The following is an 8611-nucleotide window of genomic DNA, read 5'->3' as shown; positions in this document are numbered from 1 at the left end:
GGAAAACATGGTATTATCCCACCCATTCCAGGCTGCACTCTCTTTGCTGTTTTGTATTCATTTTCCTAATAGAATATCATGTAATGGGAGGAAATCATTTAGTGAGGGAATGTCACTTGCAAAGACAGTGTCATAAACTGGGAGGGAAAAAAATGCATATTTAACTGCCCCCAGTAAGCTTGTATTGGTATACAGGGGTTAACTGGCCTTTTGGACTCCTGGGAAAATCCCAGTGAGCAGGTACTATAATAATAAACTTGTGGTATTTGCTAAGCACTTTCTCTGTGTTAATCAGGTCAGACTCAGTCCCTGTCCCACAGTGGGGCTCGTAGTTGAAGGAGAATAGGGAACAGGTATCGATACCCCATTTTACAGATAAAGGAACTAAAGCACAGAGATGTTAAGTGACTTGCCTAAGGTCACACAGTAGGCAACTGGCAGAGCTGGGAATAAAACCCAGCTCGTTGTGGGCAGGAAATGGGTCTGCTATATTGCTATATTGTACTCTCCCAAACACTTAGTGCAGTGCTCTGCACACAGTAAGCACTCAATAAATATGATTGACTGATTGACTATCTTCCAGGTCATGCTCTTTCTACTACCTCATGCTGCTTTTCTACAGTGCTGTGCTTGGTTCCAGGTGACAACCCCCAGAGTCATAGAGGAAGCAGAGGGGCTACCATCTGCCTTCTCAATCAATCAATCACTCATTAATTGAGTGCTTACTGTGTGCAGAGCATAGTACTAAGCACTTGGGAAAGTACAATAGGATAGAGTTGGTAGACACGATCCCTGCCCACAGTGAGCTTACAGTCTAGAGGGAGCTAACAGAATCCCGTAACACACTGAGATTTCCCCATAGGAATTTCAGAACTAGCTCAGTCCTATGAGTCAACAGTGGTGGCTTCCCAATAGACCTTGCACTCTTTTAGCCTAGTGTGCTAAAGTACTCGGGCGTGGCAGGGGAGCAGAAACAAAAAGAAAAAATCAAAGCGGGAGACTGGCAAAGCAAAGGCTTCAGACAGACACACAGGCCAGGGCTCCCCCCAAAGCCACCCTCTGGGGTCACAGGGTGGCACTAAGGCAGAAGCCCTGTGGGAGAAAGCAGCTACAACATTTTGTAACTACTGGAGCTTCAAAGTCCTACCCTATTTGGTGAGGGTCCAAGAGACTTATTATTATTACCATTATTACTACCAATTGTTGTTTTTGTAAATATTGTAGTATTTATCAATCATATTTATTGAGTGTTTACTGTGTGCCGAAGACTGTCCTAAACGTTTAGGAGAATACATTATTTGAGTGTGGGTAGATATGTTTCCTGGCCACAAGGAGCTTAGGCATTAAGCACTTTAGGTATTAAGCTCTGGGACAGACACAAAGTCCCTGTCCCACATGGGGCTCACACTCTATCATATCCCCATTTTACAGATGAGGAAACTGAGTCACAGAGAGGTTAGCTGAATCATCCAGTGATTCTCAGCAAGTCACACTGCAGGCCACTTCCAGAGATGAGACTCGAACCCTGTTCTTCTGATTCCCAGATCAGTGATCTTTCCACTAGAACCACTTTACTTCCCCCATCTTATTATCCCTTTAGCTCAACTCCATGGCTTTTCAAAATCATTTCAGAATATAGTAAACCTATATTTACTCTAGAATGTAAGCTCACCGAGGGCAGGGAATGTGCCTGATTATTGTTATATTGCACTCTCCCAAGAGTTTAGTACATGCTTTGCACACAGTAAGTGCTCAATAAATACTAAAGAAAGAAAGAAAGAAAGAAAGAAAGAAAGAAAGAAAGAAAGAAAGAAAGAAAGAAAGAAAGAAAGAAAGAAAGAAAGAAAGAAAGAAAGAAAGAGAGAGAGAAAAGAAAAAGAAAAAATCATGGTTTCACAGTGGATTCAAGGACTAGTAGAACAGGTTCTCAAAGGACCCTTGATTTCATATGAGGTTATCTTATCCATCCTGGGCTCCATGCACACTTGCTCATTTGGTACTGATTGTGTTATAATAATAATAATAATGATGGTATTTGTTAAGGACTTACTATGTGCAAAGCACTGTTCTAAGCGCTAGGGTTGATACAAGGTAATCAGGTTGTCCCACGTGGGGCTCACAGTCTTAATCCCCATTTTACAGATGAGGTAACTGAGTTAGCACAGAGAAGTTAAGTGACTTGCCCACAGGCACATGCCTATCCCACCATCGACCTCTGGCCCACATCCTACTGCTGTCTTGGAATGCCTTCCCTCCTCACCTCTGCCAAACTAACTCTCTTCCCCTCTTCAAAGCCCTACTGAGAGCTCACCTCCTCCAAGAGGCCTTCCCAGACTGAGCTTCCCCCTTTCCCTCTGCTCCCTCTCTGCTCCCCCTTCATCTCCCCTCAGCTAAGCCCCCTTTCCCCAATTTCCCTCTGCTCCTCCCCCTCTCCCTTCCCCTTCCCCTTCCCTCAGCACTGTGCTCATTTGTATATATTTTTATTACCCTATTTATTTTGTTAATGAGGTGCATATCCCCTTGATTCTATTTATCATTATTAAGTTGTCTTGTTTTTTGTCCGTCTGTCTCCCCCGATTAGACTGTAAGCCTGTCAATGGGCAGGGATTATCTCTATATGTTGCCAAATTGTACATTCCAAGCACTTAGTACAGTGCTCTGCAAATAGTAAGCGCTCAATAAATACTATTGAATGAATAAATGATAGGTGGCAGAGTTGGGATTAGAACCCATGACCTCTGACTCCCCAGCCTGTGCTCTTTCCACTGAGCCATGCTGCTTCTCATATGGGACTCGTACATGCAGAATACATGTACTAAGAATCTGAAAGAAGGCAATAGAGCTGGTAGTCACAGTCCCAGCCCTCGAGGCGATTACAGTCTAATTTACCTAGGAAAACCTGCTGTCCAAAAATAATGCTGACTCCAGTCGTCACATTGCTCTGATCTCAGGATCAAGTGAAATTTGTTGATGAGCCCTCTCTGCAAGTTGAAACGATTTTCTAAATTTTTAGGATGCTTACAGGAATGTTAGCGATTTTTCCATAGGGGAAAATGTCCTATAGCTCCATTTTGGCTTGAGTTTTCTCCCCCTTCTAATTCTGAATCAACTAATGACATTGCACCCGAGGCAACAATTCACATTTATAATTGAAAAGGCAGTCTTTAAGAGGTACTGCAAACTGAATATGGTTTGGTGCTACATCCAGACCACCGGGACCTGCGTTTCAGTCAATACATTTGATACATTTGACAGGTAACAGTATTTTGGGGAGAGTCTGAGCAGCAGAGCTGTACTGAGGACTTTCTGCGTGCCTGCTCCCACACTTACCAAAACAAATTCTAAATGCATTGAGTGTTCCTGTGCCATTTAGTCACTGTGACACACATGATGTGACATATCTAAAAATCAGTCTGTGTGTACAAAATTAATCATGGATCACATTTCATGACGTCGAACGACTAAAAGAGTTCTCTTCTCTGGCTAAGAGCCATGCCCGTCAGAAGGCTTGTGCATGACAAACCAGTAAAAATACATTCTGTTGCATAGGGTGTAATCTGGCCCTTGCCTAGATGCAAATCATTTGGAGTCAGCGTGACAAATTTCAATTCACGTTCTTTGGCGTGCAAAGAATTTGCGGTCTCCCCTGGGGCTGTGTTGATTGCTCAGAGAGGGCATAGAAGAACCATGGAAATGGGCACTGCCAATATGTATGCAGGTGAAGAAACCTGGCAGGATCACTCCCAAAGTTTGAACATGCTAATTTAAACTGCTAAATACTTAATCCTGGAAATCTGAACCATTGAAATTGTGGGTGGACAATGAAGACAAATCCTTCAAACACAGTGGAGAAGCATACTAATCTGAGTTGCCTGATGATCTAAGGAGTGTCTTGCAGAGTCTACAAAATGATTATGATGAGAAAGAAAGCTAACCTATATTTTCTACACGGACACGCTTAGGTTGAAAAGTGTTCTTTCTGACCAGACAATTACCCTTCCCACAATCAAGGACTTATTGAAGCCACATCTCCTCAAAGAGTGCTTCCCAGACTAAGCCCTTCCTTTCCTCTTCTTCTACTCCCTTCTGCGTCGCCCTGACTTGCTTCCTTTACTCTTCTCCCCTCCCAGCCCCATGGCACTTACGTACATATCTGTAACTTTATTTATTTGTATTGATGTCCGTCTCCCCACTCTAGACTGTAAGTTCATTGTGGATAGGGAATGTGTCTGTTTTTTGCTGTATTGTACTCTCCCAGCACTTAGTCCAGTCTTCTGCATGCAGTAAGCACTCAGTAAATATGATTGAATGAATGGATTAATATGCAGAGAAAGGGAGCAGTGTGGTCTAATGGAGAGGTAATGGCCTGGGGAGTCAGGAGAACTGTATTTTAGTGTCACATAGGCCATTGACAAACTATAGGAGCTCAGACAAGTCCCTTAACCCTCTCCATAAAATAATTAACACTGCCTCTCTCTTTAAGAGATGTGACATGAAAGTTCTTTGGAAAAAGAAAAGTGCTCTATAAATGCAAGGTAAAAGACGTAGAGGTTCTAATTAAGTACAGAATTTTGACCATCTAGTGAGAGAAGGCAGAGCGGGGGAGAAGTAGAGTGTGACTCGAGCTATTTGTTGCTCCCTGGGAATGCACATGTGGCAGTTCCATCTGGCGATTCCCGGCATGCTTCACCCCAACCCAACATCACAAGTGACGCTCCTGGCATGGTTTGTTCCCCCATACCCTCTGCTCTAAAACTAGCTCTCCTCCCACCCAACATTATAAAATGATTAAGGCTACGAGTTAGCAATCAAACAAATACCCATTTTGCAAGCTTACATGAACCCTCCTACTAGACACTTGTGTTTGGGGGCCCATGGACTTGTGAAGGTGATCCTGTGTGTTGTCTAGTAGATTTTTTAGACCAGTAATTTTGGCATCACTCGTAGGCAAATCTTGTGCTAAGGAAATGCAGCCTTTTAAGCAGGTGTCCTCCCAATATAGGAAGCCTCCCAGATGGGTTTCACTGAATTAAAACTTTTAAGGATACTGATAGCACTAAAAATAAAAAATGGTTTAACTGACTTTAAGGTAGTGGCTAACTAAGCAGAGTGGGTCTAGTGGAAAGTGAAAGAGCCTGAGAGTCAGAGGACCTGGGTGGCTGTTCCCTGCCTGCGGAGTGACCTTGGATCGGACACTGAACTTCTCTATGCTTTAGTTTCCTCCTTTGAAAAAAATGGGAATAAGATATCTGTTCTTCCTCCCCTTCAGACTGCGAGCCTCATATAGGACAGGAACTGTGTCTGATCTGCATAGATTTTAAGCACTTAGATAATACCACAGTTATTGTCATTATTTTTACTAAATGGAGAAAGGCATTTCACCAAACTTGGGATTGCAATAGGATCTACTTTTCCAAGTGCTTAGTACAGTGTTCCTCACACAGTAAGAGCTCAATCAATACCACTGATTGATTGACTGATTGATTGATGTACTTTTCAAGCAACTAGGAATAGTTAAAATTTTAATGGGCAGAAAAAAACTATATTTTGGTCACCATACAAGATATTTTAAATTGCTCTTAAAGAGACCACTCTCCTGAGCAACTCTACTCACAAAGAGTATTCACAGACCTGCAAAATCTGCAGCCATTGTACAAATTAAGACAAACTCTAAATCACAAATGTCACCGCCATAATCCATTTCTAATCCATACTAGTCCTCCTGTATTACTCTCTTCCCCTTATCTCACTATCCTGTTCTGCTTCCCACTATCTGCGCCACTGCAGAGGGAACAGCTCTTTACTTTCTTGAAACTTATTTTGAAATTTCAGCATTTTCTGAAAAGTGAATTTTGCATAAAAAGGCTTTTGCTCAGTTCTTGATAAGGAAAGCAGCGTGGTTTAGTGGAAAAAGAATCAGCCTGGTAAGTCAGGGGACCTGGGGGGACCTGGGTTTTAATCCCGGCTCTGCCACTTGCCTGCTCTGTGACTTTGGGCAAGTCACTTAACTTCTCTGCACCTCAGTTTCCTCATAGGTAAAATGAGGATTCAGTACCCTCTTATCCAGGCTGTGAGCCCCATGTGGGACAAGGGCTGTATCTAATCTAATTATCTTGTATCTACCCCAGCATTTAGTAGAGTGCTTGGCACATGACAAGCACTTAATGCATACAATAATTTTTTATTATTTAATACTAAGCTTGAGTCTTCCCCAAGGCCAAAGCCAATTGTGAACTGTCCCCACTTTCTTCTCCCCACTATCCAAAACTGCCTTGTTAGGCTGGATTTGGTAAGCAAGTGGCCTTCCGTACACAGCATAGTTCTTCCAAGAGAGTGATAGGAATCCAAGTCTCAGCAGCTCACTAACAACTACCCAGGAATGAACATACCACTTATGAGTGGAAATGCTGTATACAACCTACTTAACTTGCACCTATCTCAGTGTCTTGAACAGTGTTTGAATGTAGTAAGAGCTTAACAAATACATTAAAAAATGCCCTCAGGAAATGGGGACTAAGCCAGGCCCAGATTCAACAGTTTTACAGTTTGCTTAGGTTGGGCTAGGTCTTCGATTTTCAGCTCAACTCAGGCTCTAGATCCGACCAATTAGTTAATCGGGAATAAAAATAGAAGAGAATTATAATAACTCTAGTATTTGTTAAGTGTTCACTATATGCCATGTACTAAGTGCATGGGTGGTTACAAGGTAATCACATCCCACATGGGGCTCGTAGTCTAAGTAGGAGGGAGAAGATATATTGAATCACATTTTGAAGATGAGGGAACTGAGGCACAGAAAGGTTAGGTGACTTGCCCAAGACCATATGGCAGGTAAGTGGCAGAGACGGGATTAGAACCCAGGACCTCAGAATCCCCGGTTCTTTCCAGTAGGCCATACTTCTTCCCATATGGAAAATGGAGACCAGGACTGACTTTCCCACCAGACAATGGGGCAAAGACAATTGGTCATGATCCTCTGTGCTCCTGGCCTCACTAGGCCCCCACTAACCCCTGGAAAGCCCTGAGTTGCTCTGAACAAATTCCTCCATTTCTAAGAACTGTGTGAGAGAGGAAGGGGTGCAATTGGGGGTCCTTCTACCAGCCCTGGGTCTGGGCATTTTCAGTCAATCAATCAGTGTTGCTTATTGAGCACTTACTGTGTGCAGAACATTGTACCAAGTGCTTGTGAGAGTACCACAAAATTGGTAGACACATTTGGTAGACACATTTCCTGCCCATACTGGGCTTTCAGTCCAGAGCCAGAGATAGACATTAATATTAATAAATAATTTATTAATTATTTAGTCCTTGAGACTAGGCTGGGGGGGGGGGGAGTATCAAAGTGCTTAAGGGCTACAGTCAGACCAAAGGGCATATAGGTGATGGAGATAGTAGGGTGAATAAGGTGAGGAAAAGAGAAGTTAGGGAAAGCTTCTTAGAGGAAGTGTGATTTTACCAAAGCTTTGAAGATGGAGAAAGTAGTGTTCCATCTGATATGAAAGGGGATGGGGGTTTCAGGCCAGAGGGAGGATGTGAGCAAGGGGCATAAGACCTCATTTCCCCTGACTAAGCCCTCATTTCCTCTTCTCCCGCTCTCTTCTATGTTACCTTCATTTGCTCCCTTGATTTACCCCAACCTCAGTCCCACAGAATTTATTGAATTACATTAATACCTGTTTGCCCCTCTAGACTGTAAACACCTTTTGGGCTGGGAATGTGCCTACCAGTCTGCTATCTTGTTATACCGTGGTTTCCCAAGCATTCAGTAAATATGATTGATTGATTAGGTTGATGGCAAGAGAGACAGGATGGAGATACGGTGAGTAATTTGGCTTTAGAGGAGTGAAGTGTGTGGGCTGGGTTGTAGTGGGAGGTGAGTGAGGATAGTAAGGACAGGGAGAGCTGACTGAATGCCTTAAAGCCGATGGTGAGGCATTACTGTTTGATGCAGGGATGAATAGGCAACCATTGGAGGTTTTTGAGGAGTGAGGAGAGATGAACTGAACAGTTTTTCAGAAAAATGATCCGGGCAGCAGAGTTAAGTATGGACTGGAGAGGGGAAGGGAGAGACAGGATGCAGGAAGTTCAGTAAGGGGGCTGATGTAGTATATGTGGAGGGATATGATGAGTAATTGTACCAGAATGGGAACAGTTTAGGTAGAGAGGAAGGAGCAAGTTCTGGAGATAGTCTGAAAATAGAACCCATAGGGTTTAGTGGGCAAAGAGAGGTGGGAGGAAGCAGCGGCTAGGGAAGAGCTTGGGTTCATCTGGTCTCAGCAATAAAATGGTAACCACTTGCCCCTGTGCCTGAAGAACCTTCCCAACCAGAGACTACATTGGATCTGGTCTGCCTATTTGGATGACTTCCTTGAACTTTAAGACTACAGTTTCCAAATTCCTTGGCTTTGCTCTGAATTGAACAGGAGACTGAAGGGGGCTTCCTCCAAACAAACTGCTCAGCTAATATAGAATAAGTATAAAACAGAATAATAAAAACTGTGGTATTTGTAAAGTCCTTACCGTGTGCCAAGCACTGGTACTAAGCTTTGCGATAGATATAGGATAATCAGTTTCTACATGGGGCTCACAGTCTAAGTAGGAGAGAGAAGAG

The sequence above is a fragment of the Ornithorhynchus anatinus genome, chromosome 3 (genome assembly GCF_004115215.2).
Source record: "Ornithorhynchus anatinus isolate Pmale09 chromosome 3, mOrnAna1.pri.v4, whole genome shotgun sequence".
Taxonomy (NCBI): Eukaryota; Metazoa; Chordata; class Mammalia; order Monotremata; family Ornithorhynchidae; genus Ornithorhynchus; species Ornithorhynchus anatinus.
The sequence above is the reverse complement of the archived record's forward strand: the minus strand, read 5'-3'. Positions refer to the sequence as shown.